Source organism: Castor canadensis, chromosome 2 (assembly GCF_047511655.1).
Source record: "Castor canadensis chromosome 2, mCasCan1.hap1v2, whole genome shotgun sequence".
NCBI classification, from domain to species: Eukaryota; Metazoa; Chordata; class Mammalia; order Rodentia; family Castoridae; genus Castor; species Castor canadensis.
In genome coordinates, this window is record NC_133387.1 from 156,363,924 (window position 1) to 156,389,478 (window position 25,555).

A 25,555-nucleotide genomic window follows, 5' to 3' on the forward strand; every position below is an offset into this window, starting at 1 on the left:
TAGCTCAGTGAATTTTGAATGCTCTTGAGTAACTTTGGAGGCTACTTTACAAATTGCTCAATTTAAAGCCATGATTGATTGAAGAATGAGTAAATGTATAATGCTGAATCCATATGGGAGAGCCTTGGAAGGGAGTGTCCAGCCCTTGTATAATTAAGAATATTTTGGTGTCCACTTATGTTGTACCTCTTCATAGAATCATTAAGAGTTAATAAGGCACTTTAACTTTCCACAACAGACAAGGCAACTATAAGAACCTTCTCCAACTGTTCTGAACTTCCTCTGAAATCTTCTAGGAGTGAGTTGAGTTCTGTATTTCACGCACGGTATGTGTCAGATCACTTCCTACTTCCTGTGCAACAATCATTTTTATTTATCCAATCTTAAAACAAGCACTAGATTTTAGAATTACCTAGTTACCATTACAGCTCAGTGGAAGTGACTGGAAAAGTCACACTTTTCAATATAGCTTTAATTGCTTTGTGTCTTTGACTGCATTTAGTAACATGTCATTAGTTATTTTGGAAGTACAGGGTTACCAAGCAGTTTAGCAATGTTCTTTCATCTGTGACATTACTTACTGTTTTAGGCATTCAAGTGTGGATTGATAAAAAGGACAGGAAAATATTTTTTTAAAAAATTGACATTCATAGGAGAGTTAGCACAAGACTTCTCAGTTTTGAGACTACTGACATTGTGGACCGGATAATTGTCTGTTGTAGGGGCTTTCTGGTGCATTGTTGGGTATATTATAGCACCCTCATGTCTACCTACTAGATCCAGCTCTGACAATCAACATATGTCACCAGACATTGTCAAATGTCCCCTGGGGAACAAAATAAACCCTGGTGGAGGAATACTTATTTGCCAGAGACCTGCTTCTTATTTTTGTTTAAAATTTTTTTTTTAAGTTGTATAAGTTGTTCTGTACTTTTTTTTTCCAGTTGTTGTTCTGGGGGTACCTTGTGGCATTTGCAGAAGCTCTTACAATATATCAAATCTATCATAATTGATTCACTCTGCCCATCATTCCCTTTTGAGAATTCTGTTCTATTAAAATTAATACATACAGTTAATTCTCATCATTGATAAAATCCACATTTGAGAACTTGCCTACTTGGTAAAATCTATCTGTAACCCCAAATCAATCCTCCTGGTACATTTGCAGTCATGTGAGGACATGAGCAGAGTTGATCAATGTACACTTTTCCCTCTGAGGTCCAAACTCTGGGAAATGCTCTGCTACCTTGGTGTGAGCTTTTGCATTGTAAACAAGCATCCTTATTGCTGTCTATTTAGTGACATGGTTTTTATACTTTTTGTTGATTCTGCGTTTGAAATGCTCTCCCACAGTCGCTGGGGGAAGTGAAGTTACTGTCTCATGTTGCTCCACTGAAGAAGGCTATCTTGTGTCTCAAGGAGAAAATACTGATATTGGATATGCTTGATTCAAGCCATGAGCTCAATGTTAATGAACGAACAATGTATTTTAAGTATCTTTAAGCAAAAAAGACACAAGAACACAGCCGTGCCCTGATCAGTTGAGAAGAATGTTGTGACCTGAAGCTCATAGGAATCCAGCCCGTATGCCCATTACGAGGACATTTAGTGTTTACTCATTCATAGAGACTATAGAACAGAATTACTGCAAAGAATGAGAATTGACTATTATTTTTGTAGACTGTATTTCCAAAGTCTACAGTTGAATGATCCGTGTGATACGTGATTAAACTAGATTGCTTTTCTTTATAAAAATAGCTACATTGTGAAAACCTGTAAAATAAGTCATTGCTAAGTCAAAGGATACAAATATTTTTAAAGCTTTTACAAACCTTGTAGAAAGGTTGTCCTAATTTATCATGTTAGCTTCAATGCATCTTTGCATTATTTTGCTTTTTTCAAGTTTTGAAATGGTAAGATTGATACATGTGTTAGAGAATATTCAGATAATACAGATATTTAAAATATAGCTTAGAAGTCCTCTTACCTTTTCCCACTTCCTTAAGAATGTTAAGAATTTGGAACATGTCATTTTAAATCTTTTGAGAAAATGCACATAAAAATAAATGCTGGTAGCCATGAGTGGTGGTGCATGTTTGTAATCCCAGCTAATGGAGGGAGGATGAGGTAGAAGGATCTTGAGTTCGAGGTCAGCCCTACCAAAGTTAGTGAGACCCTATTTCAAAACAAAATAGAAAAACAAAAGGGCAGAAGGCATAGCTCAGTTGGTAGAGTGCTTGTCTTGCGTACATGAGGCCTTAGGTTTGATCCCCAGCACTGTAAAAAAAATGCTGTTATACCTATAATTCATTATTAATATATTACTTGCCTATTGTGTCCCCTGTATATTGTGCTTTCTTACCACATATAACTTGCACAGAAAAATTCTTCTTGTTATTCATAAAATACTTCTTAAAATAGTTGTCAAGAGAAGTTGTATAAATGATGTTTCTTATTATAGCTATTGCTTAATTTTTGTGCTATGCGATTAGCCTGTGATAAATATCTTTTAATTTAATCCTTTTATTTCATTTTTGCTGGTAGCTATGGCTATAGAACAAAACACAGATTTCGGTCTTTCTGTTTTATTGTTTTCCTTTGCTAGGCTTGACCAAGGATAGTAAGAATAGGTAGAAGGGTGGCAAATGATGTAGTAGGCTAAGCGTTGTCCAGAGCCAGTGAAGATGTTTGGTCTAAATCAGCACAGCAGATGTCTGTGGAATGATCACAATGTGAGGAGCACTTTAATGTCCAAGAGATCCCTCTGCCCCTGTCCCTGGCTCCATAGCCTGGGAGAAGAGGCTGCTGGGTATGTTTGACACTCACAGGGTCTAGTTGGAGCATTATAAGAATTGCTGTAACTGAAATTCCCATGGTCTAGGCTGAGGAAGTAAATCTTGTACCAACTGGCCATAGTAGATACAGAATTTGGATTGAATTTTAGGCCTTACTTTAGCTAAGGCCACAGTTTTACACGGAGCCCTGAGTTCAAACTCCAGGATATATATGTATATATAATATATATATATATATTAACCCTGGGTTAGTAGTTGTGACTGATGGAAACACTCAGAATTGCAGAACTTTGAAGTCAGGCGAAGAACTTGTCTCTAGGCTGGTAGAATAGAGAACTTGGAAAGGGCTAGGGCTTCCTGTTTCCTAGTTAGAAAAATAAAATAAAATGAAAAGCAAGACTGGAAAGGGCTGTTTTCCAGAAAGGGTGAGAAGATTGAGAGATGTTACTGACTGAGCTAAGGGCATGTTTGGTCAGTGGCCTCTTCATCTGATAATGAGACAAGCTCAGTCAGAGAGTAACAGGGATGTGATAACTACTTTGCACCCAGATCCCAAATTCAGCACTGTAGCTGGATCTGAAGTGCTTCTCATAGGTGCCTAGGAAACTTCAGGGTTTGGCAGGGATGTATATTTGAAAAATCTTTCACATTGCATTTTTAATGAAAAAGCGTAGACTATTTGCAGCTTATAAATTCCATCTGACTTAAGGGAAAAACACCCTAACCATAGACAAGAAATATGAGATTTCTTCCCCTGGAGATTTTTAGTTTCCTCTTGGGATGTTTTTTGTTTGTTTCCTGTACAAGCATTCATAATAAAAAACCTAGAAGCACACACCATTTGAAGTGCATAGTTTCTCTTCCAAAACATTTATGGGAGAGGTACCAAAGAGACACTTCAAAGGAAAATATTAAAGATAGTTGGCCAAATTCCTATGAAAGCTTGAGATTGACGAGTAATAGACCAAGTTAATTGTGTCCCTCTTCACACAATCTTTGTAAATAAGCTCTTTATTCTTTATCTCTGCTTTGTTTATGAAATACAGAAGTTTTTAACTGCTATGTTGCCACATTTGTTAAGTTATCTTTGGCTTCTGAGTTTTGTAAATGTAAATGATATATTACTCATTATTTCCTGCTAGCTTTGTAATTTTTTAGTATTTGTATCTCATGTCTGCCTAGAATTTGGGGTTTTTTGTGCAGAAGAGTTTTAGAGCAATTTTGTTTATATGTGTAGTTTCTTTTCCCACTATAATGTATCACATGTTTTTTTCTTCTTGCACTAATTTGAAATTTTATTTTTATCATATCCTAAATATTTGTTTTCTGTACTCTATTCTGTTCTAGTGAACTGTTTGTCTATTTCTATGATAATATGATGCTGCTTTAGTGACTGTAGCTTTACAGTATGGTTTGTTTTGTTACAATGTTTCTTTTGATTATTTTTTGTTGTTTTGAGACAGGATTTCACTATGTAACCCAGACTGGCCTCAAACTCCAGATCCTTCTGCCTTAGCCTCCCTGGTGCTGCACCATGCCTGGCTAACTTTTTCTTTTTTAGTCATCAGAAGGCTTTTCTATTTCAGTTCAACTTTAGAATCAGTACTCTAAGTTCTACCGAATATCCTCTTAAGATGCTGATGGGGTTACATAGAAGGAGAACTGTTATCTTAGAAAAGCCCATCTGAAGGACAATAACTCTTTCCATTATTTTATGGAAATCAAAACCTTCCATGTCCTTCAATAAAATTTAAAATAAGATTGGTTTTGCAATCTCATTTTAGGTTTTTTTCCCCTTAGGTGTTCTCTTTATCCTTCTTTCTTCTTTCCCTCCCTCCTTTTTTTCTATTCCTTCTTGTTATTTGAGTGGAATGTTCTAAAAAATATCATTTTTCTAAAGATTATTGTAGTCAACCATCTACAATCCACTAGATGCTAGGCAGACTGGCATTTCATTTGCAGATATTAAATGTATTACTTCCTTGTTAATAATTTATCTTATTTTCACTTTTCTGTCTGGGTTGCTGGAGGGTGAAACAAAATGCTGAATAACAGTAGTAGATATCCTGTTACCTTTCTAATTTTAATGGGTCACTTTGTAATTTACCCTTTGTTTGCTTATTTACATACATTCGGATTTACTTTTCTTTATAAGAATTATCTGTTGTTTATACACATTAAGAATCAAATTATAATAAGGAGAAGTATCCTATCATTTTTTGTTTCCCATAGGATTTGGTAGTGATATGAGGTATGCCAAGGAAAAAAATTGAATTTATTAAGATTTTCCTGGTTTGGGCTGGGTATGGGAGTGCACACCTGAATTTGCAGTTACTCAGGAGGAAGAGGTAGAAGGATTACAGTTGGAGGCTAGCTCAGGCACAAGAATGAGATCCTACCTGAAAAACAAATTTTTAAAAGCAAAAGAGCCGGAGGTATGGCTGAAGTGGTAGAGCACTTGTGTAGCAAGGATGAGTCCCTGTGTTCAATCCCCAGCACTGCCATGAAAAAAAATCTTTGTTCGTCTCTCCTCCGAGGAATACACAGTATATAGGAGCTTGTTACAGCATGTGAGGATGTACCAGATCACAAAACCTTTGAGAGACTCCAGGAGTACTCTGTGAGTAAGGAAGGCTGACTTCTAGCCGCCGACTGCTTTTTCTGAAGGAGGGTGTGAGGGGTGGAGGGTGGTCAGTGCCTGCGACTTGGGCTGGGCTAGAGTCTTGGGATGTGGCACTCATTCACGTCCTCTGGGGACAGATGGAGCCACATTCTAAGCAGAACTTGTGGATTGAATAAACTGGTTGGGCAGAAATTCTTGGCTAATTCTAAAATCTTTACCAATGGTCAGATCCAAAGAGCTTTGGGAATTGCTGAGGGGAAGTGAATTTAGAGCTATGAAGGATCAGATAAAAGAAAAGGTGAGAACGGAATACAGGGTGTCCAGTGTGCTAGCCTCCGGCCCTTCGACCTAGCTAGAGTGGGTTGGTGGTATTAGAGCCAAAGGCTCCGACTGGTAACCTCACACCTTGTGAACAATTCACTTTTTTTTTGTATTTTTTTTTTTTTTGCTAATAGACTGTACTATTTGAGAACACTTTCATTAGGCCTATTTCAGATTACTATGTCTGCCTGAAAGCCCTAAATTCTTAATACTTTAAAAGTAGGCTTTTTCAGAGGTGGTTTCTGGAGCCCCCTGTATTCTGCAGAGATCTCTTGGGCTTGCCGAGTTGCAGACTGCAGATTTTATATCCCATTTCACTTGAGACAACTCTGCTTTTCAGCATCACTGTCACTTACTAGACTTCTGAGTAGAATTTCCTTTGAAGAACAGATTGCTGCTAAAGACTTGTAATTTGTTTATTAATTTCAGTCATGTTTGTACCGTAATATTGATTTTTGTCTATGGAACTACAGGTGTTTTGTATTCCACCTCACTTGGATTTCTCAAGGGACATTTCCTTGCATATAGGATTTAGAAATTATTTCCTCACCCAGTTAGTGTAGACTGTACAGCATTTGGAGTATGTAAGCACATGCTTGGTTCAGCTGTGTGCATGTCATCTCTCTTTTGGTAAATGCTAAGTTTCTTTTTTTTATAGTGAATGCAATAGTTACATTTATTAGGAAAGGAATGTACTTTAGACTGAAAGTAGGTCATCTGGAGTGAGAAGGAGAATGACCAAATGCTAAATAGCTGAAGAACCTACTTGTGCTTTATTTTGTTTTTCATCTTCACACCCATCCTCACTCCCAAACATCACATAAGTTCAGGATGTAATTCCCATAATGGAAGAAAAAATCTATTTTTCTTTAAGCATCATAGGTTCTTAGTTGGAATAGATGCCTACAGCAAGACAGATTAGCAAGAAGAAACAAGTAAGTTTATGTTTCATGTATACATTGGAGGCACTTGGAGAATGAGTACTTCTCAAAGATGCTTATGTAGCTTCATTAGCAAATAACAATACATTTTTGGAGATGTGGTAAGACAAAGGGAAAGAACTTTGAGCCCTTGTGGGTGGCAACTTGGGGGAAGGCCAACAACAGGCAGATAAAGGCAGTTAGCAGGGATTCCTCTGGTACCATCTCCAGGTTAATATGGGTTCAAAGTTATCTTCCCTGGTTAACATTTATCCCCCCCTGTAGAAGGGTGCCTTTTGTCTTTCTAAATCTGTGTCTTGCTTTTAGATGAGTGGAGGGAGGACAGAGAGAGCTCCCACCTTGGCTGCTTCTAGGCAATCTTTAGCTTGACAATCCTTCATATTTGGCAGTGGTGTATTCTGGGGTTTCACATTATGGATCTTATTTGACCCCTCTGATGTCACCAAGAAGGAAGGGAGAAGTTTGGAGGGCAGCTTGACCTGTCTGTCAGTGTGCAGAGGAGTTAAAGAGAGTTTCAGATAGCCTTCCCAGGGGATTGCTGGATTTTACTAGAATCACCAGAAATGGAGACAGGAGAGGTTGCCAGTGGGGCCTCTCCCAGGTCTGTGTGGGCTGCAGTCTAAGTAACTAAGGCCAGCGGATGTGGACTGAACCCAGAGGAATTGTGGGAGGAAGGTTTGTTTCACAGTGGGACTATCAACATTGTCTTCAGCTACACCCTGCCTACTCACTATGGCCAAGTTAGAGACCTGCCTTTCTAAGGAGCAGTCTGGCAGGTCCATTCCTCAGCCATTTGGCCACACCGAGTATATTCTATCACTAGCACTGTCTTGGTTTGTGCTGCATGTTCACTAGCTCTGAGACAGTACTGTTGTCACAGTGCTGAGACACGTTGAGTACCTGTTTTCAGCAAGGGTCTTTGAGGACTGATGAAATTCATTCATCAGTTGGGTAAATAAGGAAGGTTTGTATGTCTTTGGAAACATAAGGTCCTGAAATCACAGGACCTGCGCTCTGTGGAGCTCCCATATTCCTGGTCCCTATTTTGGACTGAGATTTTTCCTCTCCTTATACAGATAAATTCACAAGGTTTTGGCTTTCTGCCAGTTTTCTGTAGCCATCTGTGGCTATAGAACTTTGTAACTTCCTAAACTTCTTACCACCTAGCTAGAGTTCTACCAAATAGTATGGCTTAGTGAATGAGGAACCCCCCCCCCATTGGCTTGGGAACAGATTAACTGCCTTAGGATCAGGACTCCCCCTCTACCTGGGTAGCTTTTGTGGGACTGGAGCAATAGGGCAGGCCCCAGATACATTAGGCAGCCCCTTGGGGCTGGGTAGCCCACAAAACACATCTCTTACATTGTTCAAGTATTTGCTAGAGAAGTGGTTGGTCCTTTTCCCCAATTCTAACACTTACTATTTAGAAGAAAAATTGCCCTGCATCCTTTATCTTTGGTTTTAAGAATCAGCAGGCATTCTGGAGTATATATTCTGACCGGCTGGACAATGGGCTGCTGCTCCTCAGCCCTTCTTTGGGGTTGGACCCTATTGAATTGCATAGGACAGACAGTGAGATATCATGGCACTGCTACTTCCACCACGAGGCAGGAAATGAGAGCAGCTGTGCCAGGAACCACATTTGTAAAAGTGGGTGGTGGCAGTTGAGGACCCCATCATCTCTTCCCATGAGCTGAGTAAGCAACGCTGCATCTGAGGCCAGGAAGATGGGAGGCGACCATGGATACAGTCTGGGGAGTAGTGATCCTGGCTTGCCTGGCTCTTTCCATGGAGGAATAATGACTCGCTTTCCATTTGTACAGAATGTCCCTGCTTCCCACTCTTCCTCTGCAGAACAGGAAAGGAAAAAGCAATCGGCTTTCTAAGATGAGAGAGTAGAGAAAGGATGAGCCTCACTTGGGGACGTCAGGTTTTTTGGCTGGGGTGTGCATGGCAACTTCATCAGCCCCATGAGTTATTTTTGAGTGGCAGGAATGATGGGACTTATACCTAATCAAGGAAAAGCATTCCAAACAAAAGCTCGGGTGGGGTTTCCTGGGCAGGAGTTGATATTGTAATAATGGGAAGCAGGGTTCTGCAGTCCAATCTCTGGTCTGATTGCACAAATTATAACAAGGGCTCTGTTTTCAAAGGAATGTAACACACCCCACCACCCAGGCCCCTCCTCGAAGGGTGTGTCCACACTTCCTCCAGCCCTGCCCTTAGCCCTTGGGGCTGCCAGAGGAGCTTATGCGGGATAATTATGATGCCCTTCTTAGGGTCTCTGCCTTGGGACCATTTGACAGGTGAGTTTACCTGATGCCAAAGTCCTTTAGGGACACCTGTGGCTAGCTCCTCCACCCTTCTGTGTTACTGAGCAAATGCAGGCATCTGACATGCCAGTGACAATTGCAAACATTTTCTAAGCACTAGTGAGCCAGGACTTTATATGGGACAGAGGAAACCATGTAGATGAAAAAGTCCCTTTTCTTGCAAAAGGGGCATCATCCTCTGAGCCCCTTCCTGGTGGCCTGGTGCTATATTGGGTTTTTAGATTCACCACTCGACATCCCTCTGCTTCCCTTCCCCACTCCTGGGCTCTGGCTTCCCAGCTGCCTCCTCTGTCACCTTTTCCGGGCTGTTCCCTCTTGCTGTATCCTGCCCCTCCCATTTTCTCCCAGTTCTTCTCAGCTTCAGATTTACACATCCTCTCCCTTGAGAACACCCCCCCCCCCTTTGTGGCCTTGCTATGGCCCAGGCTCTTTTCATTCCCATGGCACCCCTAGATGAACATCCAGGGAAGTGATATTTTGTCACCTAGTGGTAGATGTCTTTTTCCTTTTTTAATTTACAAGCTCCTCAAGGTCAAGACTGGTTCCTCTTCAAATCTGTGATGCCTGCCTACATAGGAGCAGTTTGGGAATATTGTGTCTCCTCTTAAATGAGTTATGTGTTCTAATTGTGTTTCTTCTTTTGGTAGTACTGGGGTTTGAACTCAGCCTCAAGTTTGCTACCACTTGAAGCAGCCCCTCATTTTATCTCTTACTAGAATTAACTTATACCCCACATCAAACGTATTATAGTCCTATCTATCTAGGCTCTTAACTTTTTTCTTTATACAATTTGTTTTCACCCACATGTCCCTTAACTTTGAAATGCCAGGAGGCCAGGACTGTGTGACAAAGGATCACTGAGGCAGTCCTTGACATTGGTGTTACGGGTTGTGACTCTTACTTTCCACTAATTCTAAAGTAAAGTCATGCAGGTGGCAGTGCCAGCCTCCTACCTGCCTCCCTGGTCAAACCTCCCTCTATTCCATCTTGGTCCTCACCTTCTAACCTTCCTGAATGCTCCCATTCTCTTAGTCATTCCTTTTCATAACGCTTTTTTGCACACACTGGGCCTTATGCTGGATTGACCTGTTACTCTTCCACGGTGGGCTTCACCTTGCTTCCTCTGGGGAGCCCTCTGGGATTCCTTTGATCCCCCCACCACACACACACACACACACACACACACACACACACTCTCTCTCTCTCTCTCTCTCTCTCTCTCTCTCTCATAAACCAAAACAAACAGACTGGATGAGAGCATCCAGTACACATCACATTTTATTTTAGTCATTTTGTTACAGGTTTCCCTTCTACTGGATTGAAGGGGTTGGTGTTCTTGGGCAAGGGCTTTGCCTGAATCCTTTCTGTGGTCCCCAGCAGCTAGCCTAGTGCCATGTGTGCAGGCAGTGCTCGTTGATCAAGTAAGTTAGTCTATGAGAGGCATTTTCTTTTTTTTTTTTTAAATGTTATTCTTAGTGATGTTGTTTTGACTTTTAAAATTATCGTACATGTCCTCATCCTGTCAAAGCTTGGAGCTCTATACTTAGCGAGTCCTGATTTATAGATGACAAAATGGACATTTTCACTCATTAGCCATAGGGCTTGGATGGGGGGATCTGGTTTTCACCCTCTTGTTGTGGTGAGCTCTTCCTCCTGCCCTTCTGCAGACTTGATGAAAATCATCCTTTGGCAGGAGATGTCTGGTGTCCTTGTAGGCTGGAATTGGAGGAAACAGGAGCTGGTGGTGGTAGCGGTGATTCTGTATCATGATGGGTCTTCTTGCTTTCTGATGCCCCAGCTAATACATGTGTTTGTGGCTGTGCTCATTTCATTGTGCAAAGCGGGAAAATTTTAGAGATGAATGAGACAGGAAAGATGTCCTGTGGTTGCCACAGAAGGTTGGGCAAAGGTTAGCCTCACCCCAGGACTCTGCACCTTTGAATATTCTTGCAGATTTCATTCCTTATATTTTTCCTGAGCATATCATTAATTTTTCAGTCTCCTTAGTGACACACATGTCCTCAGAAATGTTTATAAACACCCCACTGTCCCCTGCCATTGTAATTGGTCCCAAGGAGGAAAGGGTCAAGTGGAATCTGCTAATTTGTGTGTCACCTTGCTAGAGATTTACCAGTGACTAACCAAACAATCTGTTAGGAAGTATTAAACACCAGCGTCTGTAGGTTTTTAATGTCCCAGGATCATCAAATCTCAGCGGACAAAAATCTTTTTTTCTTTAATTAATTGCCAGGAACAAATAAAATTCAAACACTATTTTTCGAAGTGTTTATAATATTCTTTTGGTTCAGTAAAATTTCAGTAGTGTGGGATGATGAGTCAACCTAACTGAGGGAAAAACTTAAAACACCATCAAAGTATAAACATAATAAATTATGCTATACTGACAGATGATATGCCTAAAAGAGGTGTTTGAACTATGCCCTGTAAAAAAATTTTAAGATATTACTGTCCAATGGGGGTTTTAGGGATCCATGCTAATGTTAAGAGCAACAACTAACGTACCACTTGGTAATTAAGTAGTTCCAGATTGCTTCCAGGGTTCTCTCTGGCAACAGGTAGATTCTTAAATTCCTTACATAGCCAAGTGTTAATTTGAATAAATTTGAAACTATTCTTAACTACTCCAACTGTGTAGGTCTAAGGTTCTCTTACACTATGAATTAGTGAGATTTGCATTAAAGATGTCCTCCTGTGCTTCAAATAAGCAAGTATTACAATGTCTGCTATGTGTAGCACTATTGGTCAGCTTTCAAAAAGTTTCCAGTCTACTCTGTAGGACAGACAAACTGGCTTTTGGCCCTAGAAAAGCATTGTCAAAGCCTAGGCTTTGGAGTCCACAACTCTGCTGTTTACCAGCCATTTGAGTGATGTCTTAGCCTCTTCAGCCTCAGTTTCTTCATCTGTACAATGGGATGAATTTACATCTTAGGGTTATTGTGAAGGAAAACAAAGTGACATGTAAACTCCCAGGCATAAGTGATTACTGTTTATGTGTCTTTTGCTTATGTGATGAGGACATAATGAATGCAAGTAGGCAAATGTTCTGCTAAACCAGGCATGAGATGTGTTCTGTATGAATGGATAATTTCTAGTGGAGCCAACTGAGGATGATGGTTAGGGAAACATTAGGGAGGAGCAGGACACCAGTGCTTTTCAGCAAATGTTGACTGAGCATTGTCCACGTGCTGGAGACCTGCACTGGGGCTGCAGGAGTGACTCAAAACACAGACCACTCCCCCCATATACCCTCTTGGAGCCTGCATTCCCATGGGAGAAAGGAGAAAGAGCATCCTAGGCAGGGGTGTTTGTGGAAATACTGAGAGAGAGCGGTCATGAGGACGGAGTCTAGGAACAGGAAATAATTAACTGTGGCCCAAAGGTCGGGTGGGTGCGTAGGCTATCAGGGATGTGGGTGGTAAGGCTGCATCTTTCTAAAACTCCCTGGCAGCAATGAGTAGCTGTGGAGGCCTTCATTTTCCTTTTGAAGTATTTCTCTAATTATACTACCTATTCATTGTAGAAAACATATACAAAATGTACAGTGAGAGAAATATTCACCCATAGCTCTACCAATCCAGAAAAATTTGAATTGTGAGTCACTTCCTCTCACATTTCCTTTCCTCATGGGGTTAGTCAGTTTCCTTATTTCTTGAGTTATAGTTGTGATCAGACTGTGAGGGTAAGGTAGCTGTCTTTTCTACTTACTATAGAGTAAGCACAAGTCTGCACAAATATTCCTTTTCGAGTCAAGCAATGTCCAGCTGAGAGTGTGAAACACAGTGAACTTGACTGGCCTTTTCTTTTGTACCATTAGACTGTTTCCAAGTCATTATTGGTATAAGGAGTGAATGTTAACATCTCTGTACAGGAAAGCATTTCTGCATACAGAGTACTTCTTCATGTGTTACCAATTCACAGGGCTGGGCATCTTCAAAGATGTTTGAAGCACATTGTCAGAGTCCTTCCCTAAGGACTGTTTAGACCCAAAAGGCTCCTTGAGCCTTCATGTGTCAGGGAGACATCTGGGAACACAATGGAGGGTGCATGTGAGCAGTGAGAGGTTGGAGGAGCTAGGCAGTAAGGGAGTAATCTCCCCAAAGGTGGGGCCTCTCTGAGGAGGATGGACGGATCTACTTGAAGGCACATTGTTAATTGTGGCAGGGTGAGCAAGGGTGGGTTTGCCACTGAAGGTGATGAGCTTGGAATCAGACTTCCCTCTTCCCTTATCTTTGTGTTGTAACTTTTTCTTAAATATCACTGTCCCCTATTGAATTGAGTTACCTGAGCCCATGATCCAGGCATTAGCAGTTTATGGACTTTATTATTTAATTAAAGTCTATAAAATGTGGGGTGAGGGGAAAGGGAGGTAGGCAGGGGTGTGGCTTGGACAAGGAATGTGGCTTAGACAAAGGTAGAGGAAGGGAGGGGACAAAGTCCTGGCTCGGGGAGGCTGAGTAGGTCCCTGGCAGGGGCCGAAGGCCTGGGCTCTCATCATTCTGTCTTCTCTGCAAATGGCTGTGTGTGTCACCTTGCTAGAGATTTACCAGTGACTAACTGGACAAGCTGCTAGGAAATGTTAAATACCAAGGTCTGCAAGGCCAAGGCTCCAAGCTGCCTCTGCTTCATTTTCCTTAGGAGACTGCCAACAGCCAATCTCTCCTCCTTCCTGCCTTCCCTTCCTAAAAAGATGCGAATTTGCATGTCATCCTTGCTCAGGGCCCATGCTAATCTTCTCTGTATGGGTCCGATTTTAGTATAGGAGCTACCTACTAGGCACTGGCAGTCTCCTTTTACATGTAACATTAAGCAGTCATTTTCAGGTCTATATATAAGAGGTAGCAATTTACAGAGAAGACAAGGAAGGATGAAATAAAAACTCAGAGTGAGCAGTTACCTCTTAAAGTTGTTGAAAACACAATGTGTGGCCCATAGGCAGTACTTAGTAAATGTTAGCAGAGGAGGTTGATGACGGCCACTTATTAGAGGATCCAGGGTGCCTTTCTCAATGACTATTTGGGTGGTGCTCTGCCCTGAGCCAGATTGAAACGCTATGTCTGTTGATCATGCCTCAGAGCTTGTCCTTTAGAAAACATCTTCTATCTGGATTTTCAGGGCTGCAGACATATCCCTCAGCCCTGACTTCCTCCTGGCTGGGGGAGGAAGCACATGGTAGATGCCCAGCTGCACCCTGGCCTGGCCACTCTGACAATCTGATGCTATATATCTCAGTGTTGGCCCTTGTATTAGTGTCCTAGGATTGCCATACCAACTTACCACACACCAGCTGCTTACAACAGGAATCGACTGTCTTACAGTTTGGAAACCAGAGGTTCAAAATGAGGCTGTTGATAGGGCCATTCCCTCTAAAACACCTAAAGGAGAGCTTCCTTGCTTGTCAGCTTCAGGTGGCTCCAGGTGTCCTTCGCATTATGGCTGCTTCACTGCAAGTTTGTCCTCTGTCTTCATAAGGTCTTCTCTGTGTCTTTGATTGTGCTCTTGTAAAAGGGCATTTTGCACTTTATTTAGGACCTACTGATGTGATCCAGGATGATCTTATCTCAATATCCTTAATTATGTCTGCAAAGACCCTTTCTCCAAATGCAGTCACATTCACAGGTTCCAGGAATGAAGATGTAGACTTGCTTATATTTTTAGAGCTCATCTTCCAATTCCTTGCGTGGGAGGACAGGATGTTACCCATTGACATTGCCCTGTGTATCCCAATGTCATGGGGCAGGTCATCTGGTATGACCTTGTGACTTTCAGAAGTGAGGATCTTCACTCCCTTTTTAGAAGTAACTGGACAGTAACCACAACAGACAGGCATTAGCCCCAGCATTGGGAGCCCAGGACTCCCAGAGCCTTGCCAGGCATACTCAGAGACCCAGACTTCTTTGTAGTGATGGCGTTTGAAGTGACATGTGAGGTTGGTGCAGTCTCCATCTACCATCTCCTTGTGTAAGCAGGCGAACTTGGTAATAATAATTGTAGCTATGATTGGATTTTTGTGGTGAAGGGGAATGGTTATAAAAAACAGAAGCTCAGTGGCACATGGGAGTTTTGTGATAGAGTAGGATAGGCACAGCTGAATTTCAGTTACCAGTTATTTATTATATAATACTCTATATGTGAAGGCAAACACTATAGTTCAAGAGAGAAGCAGATTTTGTTCATTGTAGAGGACAGTTAGGACAGTTATGGGTTATAATTCAGGGTTAATAATCAAGCTAAAGCTATTCTGAGTGAGAGCAATGATTATGGGTTTTTCCTTTTTGCCTTCTTCAGGCCAAGGTACTGTTAAATTCTTTGGCAATATTGTCCCCTGTCTTCTTTCTCCTTTCTACATTCTCTGTCATTTGGTTTGCTTTACACCAGCGCCCTTCACTTTCCTTTTCTCCAGACACTTCAGTGCTGCTGGAAACATTAACAAGATTTTCCTTTTTTTTTTACTATTTCATTAAAACAATTATTTTATCATTTTTATATTTACCCGCATGTGTATACATTGTTTGGGCCACTCTCCCATTAATAGGATTGCCCTGGTGATATGAACAGGATTTCAAAGTGGCTTCATCCAAGAGCTCAGGTGGTTTTAGGGATTGGCTTTCTTGGGCTCCATCTCTCTTTATCACCCATGGGAAAGGGTGCCAGGCTGCTCCATGGCTCTGCTCCAAGTGTGTCAACCACCAGTTGGTTTCTGGTTCACCAAGAGCAGAATAATCTTGGGTAAACATAGCCGTTGGAAAAAAAACTAATATTTGTCTTGGCAGCCATTTTCTCACAAGAGTCTGGCAGGTCCCTCTTGTGTTACTGGATAAAGTAGGAACTATGCCAGGGGGCATGGCATTGAGTACTTAATTGGCTAAAAAATATTAGTAAAAATACATGAGTAAAGGACATTTAAAAGTCAGTCCTCCCCCACTGCTTCTCTCTCCTTTCTGAGAATATTCCTTTGCATTGCATTTCAGTTGCTTTTAAACCAGGGCTTCTCAAGTCTATCCCATTGTCATCTAGGCTAGATAAGTCTTAGGTGTGTGGGGCTGCCTTGTGTATTGGAGGATGTATAGCGGTGCTCTTGGCCTTCCCTCATCAGATGCCTGTAGCATCCCTGTCCAGTTGTAGCTACAAAAATGTCTCTGAACAGTACCAGATGTCTCCTGTTGGGGGTGGTAAACTGCCCATGTGGAGAAGTACTGGCTTAAGGCAGTTCTCCCTAAAGTGGTCAGGGTAGTTCTGGTGCATGCAGGACCTCTTGAGTTTTGCTTTTGCGGTTCTGGGAACTGAACTCAGGGCCTCACACTTGTTAAGCAAGTGCTTCTACCATTTCAGCCACACCTCAGCCTTTTTGCTTTTAGTTTGTTTTTCAGATAAGGTCTCCCACTTTTGCTTGGAGATGGCCTCTAACTACGATCCTCCTACCTCTGCCTCCCAAACATCTGTGATCACAGGACTACACCACCATGCCTGGCCCTCCTGAGTTTGGTGGTAGGAGGCTCTCTGTAGGGAGAGGTGTGTTTGGGTTTCTCTCTCTTCGTGAGAGTCACATTCCATCCTGTCTGTGGTCATTATGGCCATGGCACAGCTGTCACAGAGGTGAGGGCAGCTAATGATGATCCAGTCGACATTAGCTGTTGACTTTTACGGCAGTCAAGAGCTGTTTTCCTTCCCAAGATATTACCATTCCTGTGCTGTTTTTAAAACAGGGATGCCAGTCATGCTGAGGGTGCTCAGGAGATGGATCTGACACTTGGCACCTTACAGTTGCTCGATTCCTCAGCAGGGCAGCAAAGCATGACAGGAGTCTATTGCCCATCATGCCTGTGACTCAGTCAAACTTACTTTGTGTCATCCAGGGGGAAGGTGCTGAACTCAATGTCAAGGTGACACGCTGTTTGGGCAGATGCGGCTCCTGGGCCTTCTCAAGCATGACCGTACATATGTTCCGCCAGTCAACTTTGCTTCTTTAGAAACTTAAAGAAAAGATTCTGTCCCCATAAAACTGTCTGTCTGCCTTTTAAAATGATTGACATCATTTTAAAAAACACTTCAGAGTTGGTGCTGTACTGTCTTATTAACATAATTAGTTATAAGCAAAATAGTTGTCTTCATGTGTGGTGTCCTCTCTGTTTGCTTGTGGTTAGGTTTTTCTTGGAAATTCCAAATCAGACAGTACAGTGAAACCCCAGGCCCCCTACCTGGCTTCAGCGATTACCAACGAGTGACCCGTCTTGTTCATCTAGACCCCCTCCACCTCACATCATATCCTGTGTATATTTCAGTATGCAACTCTAGAAGATTGGGCTTTGTTCATCAGTGTAATTCTTATACTCCCTAAATGTAAGTGAGCCACTGTTACATCTGAGTATTTCTTAGTAGCAAATATCTATCACATTTGGTTGATTTGTCTTCAGGTCTCTTGTCTACTCTGTTCAACCCCTTTATTTAATTAAATTGCTGGAGGGCAGGCTGGGTACTGGAAGTCATCTTTCATTCTCTTGTGTCTCACATGCCGATATATGAGACCTCACACCTCATATGTGAGGTTCAGGAATGCCATACAGACCTGCTTTTCTTCTTGTTCTGGCAAAGGGCACAGCCTTTCTTCAAGGGGGATGTTCACCTGGGAGGTGCCCTAAGTTGCATGGCAACTCCTCACAGGTGCCAGCCTTTGGGGAGCTGCTCTCAGCCCTTCCTCTTCCCCCATGAAGCCTTTTTACTTAACTCTGCTGGACATTGCTATGCTGGGAGAGATGTTATGAAAATGTACCTAATGCTCTGGGTATTCCAGCAGTGGCAAAAGCAAGCCAGAAAGCCACTTCTCTACTTTTGCTACAGGCAACTTTCACAGCCCCTGACTTTGCAGTTACTGTTGCCCTGAGGAGAGATGCTGCATGGTGGGAAACCCATAAGCAGGGGACCACCTCCTCTCTGAGGCTATGCTTGGGGAGGAGCTCCTGTACCAAGACAGGGAGTGAGTGGCATGTGTGGCAGGAGGAGGTGACAGGTGAGAACAGAGCACAGAAGTGGCACCCCTCATATCCCCCTCTTGTTCCAGCCAGGGCAACAATAACTGAGGAAAGGCTGGGCTGGTCTCATTACTGATAACATCAGTGCCCTGAAGGTGAGCCCATTAACAATCTGACCCACAAAGTGAAACTTGACTCTCTTTAGAAGCCTTTCTTCTGGTCATTAGTCAGTGTCCACAACCAGACTTCAAGCCAGGCATGGTATCTCTGGAAATGTGCACTTTTCTTCTGAAACAGACAACCTGATTGCACCCCTCATCTGCTCTTTGACCTCACTGCAACCTCCCTATGGAAGCTCCTTCTTGTCTTCCACTCTGCCAAGCACCCCACTTTCTCTTCCTTCTTTACTCGGTTTCTTCTGAGGACCCCAGCTCCCTGATGCCCTCACCTTGAGCTCGGGGGACAGCATGGCCTCCTCTGCCCTAGGGTTGGCCCTGTTTTCTGGATGCAGTGTTAGAGATCAGTGCCAGCCTTGGCCTGACCTTCTTCCCACAGGGCCTCCTTTTAGAGGCCCATGGTGTACAAATGCTTGGGTTCCCATGAGACACATTCAACATCTTCCCCTCCTCAGAGGACCCTCCCCCATCTCCTGGGGTCACAGGTCCCAGAGACCTTGTAGTGGAAGAAACTGCTCCTTTTCCCAATCCAAGGGTGCCTTTCTCCAGGAATGACCTCCTTCTCCAGCCTGGCCCATGGACTTTCCCTTTCCTTTTGCTCCTGCACTGCTGGGCATAGTGGTCCATGCCTGTAATCTCAGCACTCAGGAGGCTGAGACAGATGGGTAACAAGTTCAAGACCAGTTTAGGCTGCACAGTGATATCCTGTCTCCAAAAAAGGGGGTGGGAGATTGGTGAGGAAGAGAGTAGACAGCAAAAGAATGTATACAGAAGGCAGGGTAAATGTAATCAGTAATTGCTTAAAAATGCATATATGGAAATGTCATAGTGACCCTATTGACTTGTACAATTAATACATGTCAAATGAAAAAGGAAAAGAAAACCAAAAGAGGCAAAAGACTTAAAGTAGAAAAAATACCTCCGATACATGCAATATGAAAGAATTTTCAAAATCGGCTTGTATTACTTATACAAAAGGGTCTCATTGTAATATTTCCATAATGCATAAAATGTACTTTGATGATATTCCCCCCTTCTTTTACTCTTTCTTAACCACTTCCCCCTTTTACAATTTGCAGTGGGTGTAATGATGTCATTTTTGTGTATGCATACAATGTACTTTGATCATTTTCCCCACCATATGAACTTCTCCTTTCTTCCTTCTCCCCTATTAGATTTCCCCCCACAATCAGGTCCCCTTTTACAATCACGGATATATGTTATTATAGTAATATTATATAACGTGTTATGTATTGTGATATTATTGCATTCGTTATTGCAATATTATGATAGAATGTACATTATATATGTTTAGGTCTAGATTTCACATAGAAGAGAAAACATGCAGTCCCTGTCCCTCAAGAGTCTAGCTTATCTCACCCAACAAAACGATCCCCTGTTCCACCCATCCTCCTGCAAATGACATAGTTTCTTTCCTCTTTATGGCTGAACAACACTCCACTGTGTATACATACCACATTTTCTCCACCCGTTCACTGGTTGACAGGCACCCAGGCTGACCCCACAGCTCTGCCACAGTGAACAGTGCTGCTATCACATGGTGTGCAGGTATCTCTCTTGTATACAGACTTACATTTCTTCAGATATATGCCCAGAAATGGTATAGCAGGATCAATGGTAGTTGTAGTTTTAGTTTTTCTGAGGACTCTCCACACTGATTTCCATAGAGGCTACAGTAATTTATATTCCCACCAACAGTGTAATAGGGTTCCCATCCTCATCAGCATTTGTTGTTGTTGGTTTTATTGATGATAGTCATTTTGACTGGGGTGAGAGGAAAGCTCAGTGTGGTTTTGATTTGCATTTCCTTTATGGATAAGGATGCAGAAAGTTTATGTATTTATTGGCCATTTGTACTTTTTTTTGAGAACTGTCTGCTCAATTCATTTGCACTTTTACTAACTGGCTTAGTTGTTCCTTTAGTGTTTAGTTCCTTGCATTCTGGATATGTTTTAGATATTGAGTCCTTGTCAGATGAAGAGCTGGCAAAGATTTTCTCCCATTCTGTAGGCTATCCATTCATTATGGTAATTGCTCTTTGTTGTGAAGAAATTTTTGAATTTGGTGCAATCCCATTTGTCAATTCTTGATCATATTTCCTGAGTTATTGAAGTCCTCTGCAGAAAATTATTGCCTATGCCTACATCTTCAAGTGCTTCCCCTCTGTTTTCCTGTAGTAGTTTCAGAGTACCAGGTCTTATATTAGTATCTTTGATCATTTTGAACTGATTTTTTACAGGGTGAGAGAGAGAAATCTAGTTTTAGTCTTCTATGTGTGAATATCCAGTTTTCTCAACACCATTTGTTGAAGAAGCTGTCTTTTTTCCAATGTATGTTTTTAGCTCCTTTGTTGAAGATTAGATGGCTGTAGCTATGTGGATTTATTTCTTGGTCTTCTATCCCATTGGTGTACATGTCTGGTGTACATATGCTGTTTTTACTCTGGCTCTGTAGTATGATTTGAAGTCAGGTATTGTGATACCTCCAGCATTGCTCTTTTTGGTTAGGATTTCTTTGGCTATTTGGGATCTTTTGTGCTTCCATAAGAATTTTAGTATTGATTTTTCTATTTCTGTGAAAAATGTCATTGGAATTTTGATGAAGATTGCATTGAATCTTTAGATCACTTTCAGTAATATAGCCATTTTTGCAATATAAATTCTGCCAGTTCATGAACGTGGGAAGTTTTTCCATCTTCTGGTGTCTTCTTCAATTTCTTGTTTCAGTGCTTTATAGTTTCCATTGTCAAGTCTATCACCTCCTTAGTTAAGTCTGTTCCTTGTATTTTTTTAAAGCGATATGAATGGATTATATGGGAAAAACAGTTTCTTAATATGTATTTCAGCTTAAAATAGTTTTGTAAAATTCAATAAATATGAAATACTTAAAATAAAAAAATGCATGTACATTTAAAAAATTAGATTCAAGCAACGTAAGTCACTTTGTGAAAGGGCTCTAAAACTTTCCGAAAGTTTAGTCTGAATTTCTTTACTTATATCATTGGGGACCAGATAGAAACTGGTGCAGCCCTATCACCCTTTGGGTAACACTGTGTTAAATCATGAAAGTTTTACTGAGTTAACGTATTTTCATGGAATCACTGTTTAAAAAACCAGTATCTTTTGATCCCTGCTGATCATTAGGAAATGATGGCTGAGAAATATTCCAAAGTTTACCAATCTTCAGAGGCCAGGCAGTGAAGTTTGTGTAACTTAGTTGTGAAGAAAAATCAATGTTCAGTTAATGGTTTAATCACATGCTTATTGTTTTAGCTCTTGAAAAACTAAGAAGCCAGGTGAGTGGCTACTTTTGCTTGCATTATGGAAATGGCCAGTCCTCCCTTGTCTTGGTAGAACTATGGACTGGAATGTTTTTCAAACTATATAGAATAGAACTGTAGCATCCCAAATCATACCAGTTAGAAATTTATCTTATTCTGATTGTGAGATAAAAAAATGGAATTGGAATTGCTTTTTAATAAGCATAGCCATTAAATGTTTGGACCCTCAGTCTAAAGGGGTCTATCTGTTGTTTATATGGTATTTTATGTTCAAGGTACCTGTGGTTGTCTTACTGGAACAGCTAAATGTTTAAATCCTAATGAGAATTGATGGGAGACATTCAGGCAAGTATTCAAAGGAGTTCAATAAAGAATTACAAGTGAATTAATTTTCACTTTAGGGCTATGCTCAAATAACACAGTTCATGGTAAAACAACACTGAATTGACATGAAACATGTTTATGCTTTTGTAAAAAGAAATTCAAATCTAGAGGAACTTTTTTCTAGAAATATAATATGAATCACAGATATGATTTTACATTATCTAAATCTGCATTAAAAAGGTGAGATTAATTTTAACGTATTTTATTTAACCCAGTACATCTTAATCATATTTCAAAACATAAAAATTATTAATGAAGTATTTATGTTATTTTTGGATTAATTATTTTAAATCTTCCATATATTTTATGCTCATCAAAGGTTTAGAATTGAATTGACACAGTGTTTTGTACTTGTAACCTCAGCTACTTGGGAGGCAGCAGAGATCTGGAGTATTATGGTTCAAGACCAGTTCTTGAGACCTTGTTTCTACTAATAGCTGGGTGTGGTAGTACACACCTGTCATCTCAGCTACACAGGATCGCAGCCCCTGTCCTGGGCAAAAAGGGAGATCCTAATAATTAAAGCAAAAAGGATTGGGGGTGTGGCTCAAGAGAAGCTAGCGCAAGGCCCTCAGTTTAAGCCCCCCGAAAGAAAAATTTCTATTTGGATAAGCACTCTTTCACATGCTAGGTGGGTACTATGATATTGGGCTTACAGAACTAGAAAATCAGATAGATTATCTGCATAATTATGTACATAAATATTTTATATTTAACTGATGATTTGCTCATCACAGGTACCTCATAGGTACTATAGAGGGGACAACATAGAGTCTGGCCTACAAGGCCTCTGGCCACCTGCATAAGTGAGTTTTTAGCAGGTAAGCCTTGTGAGTGGGCTGGTTTTTTATCCAAGGTGCATTGAACTAGTGCCTTAAGGGGACAGATTCATGCAGGACAACATGGTTTTCTATTTTGTTTGTTTATATTTTTGCTCTTTCAAGAGACTGGAAAGAAAAAAAAAGATAACGGAGGCAACTTGTCCTTGCTGTTGGAATATATATTTTAGGTTGTATTATATATGTTTATATATATATTGTAGTTTTGACAAAACAAGTAAGGACTGAGCTACTCTAGCCTGAGAAGCCAGGGCTGGGAATGAGAGACACAGGGGAAGGAGAAAGGCCCCAAGTGAGTGAGTGGAAGCAGGAGCCCTAAGTCCTGCTTTCCTTCTCTAGGAGTGAGGTCCCGGAGGGGATCTGTCCTGCCCTGGTCACCCAGCCAGCTCCTGTGCCACCAGAGCCGTCACTGAGGTCCACTGAGTCTGTCTGCCTGTGTAGCCCTGCCTTCCTGTGTGCAGCAGAGAGAACGAGAGGCCTATAGCATGTGCTTTTTCTAAGTGAAACAGCTTTGTTATGATTAAAGAAACTAGTTTTATAAAATATTTGTGTCTAGATTTAAACATGAATGTGATGTTTGTTCAAAATAATCTGCAGTGAGGGCTGGGCAGGTAGCAAAAGGATGTCTGGGTGAAGTAAGTTTGTCCAGGAGTTACAGTTGTCTGAGCTGAATTAGGAGCACAACTGCCCCTGGACTCAAGCTGGGGTTTCCCTGATGAAGTCATTATAGGTGAAATGGCCATAAGTCAAAAAGCTTTCAATCCACCCAGTGTACTGATTGTCACAGCTCAGCCTCACTACTTAAACATGGTCTGAACACCTTAGCCTACATGAGAGAGTATCACTCAGTACATTGCTAGCCTGGAAAAAGATCAAATTTCAAAATTTGGTGTGTAGTTTCTAAGGAATGTGTATGGCTTTTGTACCACTGTAAATTCAAAAAAAAGTGTGAGTTGAATCATTGTCAATCAGGGACCATCTGTACATAGGGCTTCATTATGATAGTTCTTTACTTTGTATATATTGGGCTTTTAAAACAAAGTTTTAAGTATTTATGAAGTGTATGAAGTTCTAAAGAAAATAAGTTCTGAAATCCTATCACCAAAGAAAACCACTGTGAACTAAAAGACATTTAAAACTATGTACTGAATATCCCACCCTATGAAAATGCCTTACAGAGATAAGGGAAGGGGGTTTGTCTGACCCTGTGCTCACAGATTTTCTTTGAGGTAGAGAGCCAAGGCCCCACACATAGGGAAGAAAAGAAGGAAAGTGTGTGTGGCAGGTATGTTGTGCTTAGCTGCAAGCCAGGCTCTGATAGCTGCCTTTTACAGAATACTTAGTCTGTGTGTGTGCACACAGCATAAGTACAAGGGAACAGGGATGCCCTGGCCTTGGTGACCTGGTGCTGGGTCATAGTCTTCCTCACTGTACATGGAATGGCTTAGAAAGAAAGCATGACATGGTGAGTTGCTGTATTATTCAGGGAAACCTCTAAGCCCCCTGAAAATTCAGAAAGCAGCAAGAACAGGGGAAATAATGTAGGATGAATAGCTTCTTGGAAAAGGGGGGACTTGCAGTGACAGATCAGGGACAAGAAGGTGGAGACATAGGTGAAGAATTAATTTTCACACTATACTAAGAGGACAAAGAAATTTCAATGACAAAAGTATAATTTGTTGGGAGGTGTTTTGTTTTTAAAGAAAATGATAATGAATGTGCAGTGAATCGTTGGCCATGTGAGGAGAAAGAAAAGAGGGATTTAGCTTTTCGGAAAATATACAGTTGGCAATTTATGAAGACCATGTTTCCCGTGGTAAGAGATTGTAGGGTAGCGAAATTGCTTTTGAAAGATGAATTTTGAGGGTTACAGTAGCTGCTAATCAGGGCCAAGTGGGGACAAGTTCTTATTTGTCAAAATCAACTGTCCCTGACATCCACATTATATATACCCGCGTGTCTCATTTTATCCTGATTTGCCAAATCATTCTCTCCAAGGACCCCATGTTTTTGTTTGTGATACTTGTGTGAGGTTCCAGGAGGCTGATAAAATTTCACAGTGCCCCTTGATTCTTTGTTCCTGCCACTTTTACGGTTGGGTATGTTGGTTTGTAGCTCCAAGGCAACCAGCTTTGAGGGTTGGAGGACTGAGGCATTCTGGGTGTTCATGAGTACTTGTCCCTTAAGTAGTATGCTCCTTCTCCTAGCTATAGGCTGGGGATGTTCCTTACAGGTGGCAGGGTTCCCATCCATGAGGAAAACCAGATAGTTTACCTCCTTAAAGAAGTGGGAGTCTATCTTCACATCCTTCAGATGGATTGTGTCACTATAGAAGCACTTCCTGAGAGACTAGTGTGGAGGAACCCAAGAGTTAAAGCTCAGAGTGACTGTGAGAATGACAGTGGGGGAGGTGGCACTTTCCCAGAGTCAGTGTTAGCAGTATAGAGCCCTGCCTCTGCAGCCTGTGCTCCACACACACAGGGGACCTCACTCCAGACCCACCATTGCTGCTCCCAGAGCCAAGCCAACCTGGTTATTCAACCTTTCCTCAGCCTCTTCCCTGCAGTGGGGAGGGCCCTGGAGGAAGTTCCCAGGCTTCAGGGCCTGGATGAAACCTACAGTATCACCACTCCCCTTTTAAGCATTATTTATTTTTTGATGGATTTTTCTTTTGAGGAGCAGATTCAGGTTCACATTAAAATTGAGTTAAAAGCACAGAGAGCTCCCAAACACATGCCTCTCCCATTATCAACATCCCACACTAGAGTGGTTATATTTTTATAATTGATGAATCTGTGTTGAGATGCCACTGTCATATCAAGTCCCTCCTTTCCATTAGAGTCAGTCCCCTCTTG

General features: G+C 41.4%; 1 protein-coding gene and 1 pseudogene across 14 annotated transcripts in view; one reads left to right on the forward strand and one right to left on the reverse strand.

The window, feature by feature from the left end:
* Window positions 1-25,555, forward strand: part of Tln2 (talin 2) — a 409,346-nt gene that overhangs the window by 125,786 nt on the left and 258,005 nt on the right. The window contains exon 1 of one of the 14 annotated variants that reach the window (XM_074066112.1): window positions 8,914-8,986. The exons of 12 other annotated variants lie outside the window; for them this stretch is intronic. The gene's annotated coding sequence lies outside the window, so the exon portion shown is untranslated. Of the gene's footprint in view, window positions 1-8,913; window positions 8,987-25,555 lie in introns of those variants that run through there. One more of the 14 variants, XM_074066116.1, reaches the window with a different exon arrangement.
* LOC141421036 (U6 spliceosomal RNA) lies at window positions 13,716-13,811 on the reverse strand (annotated as a pseudogene).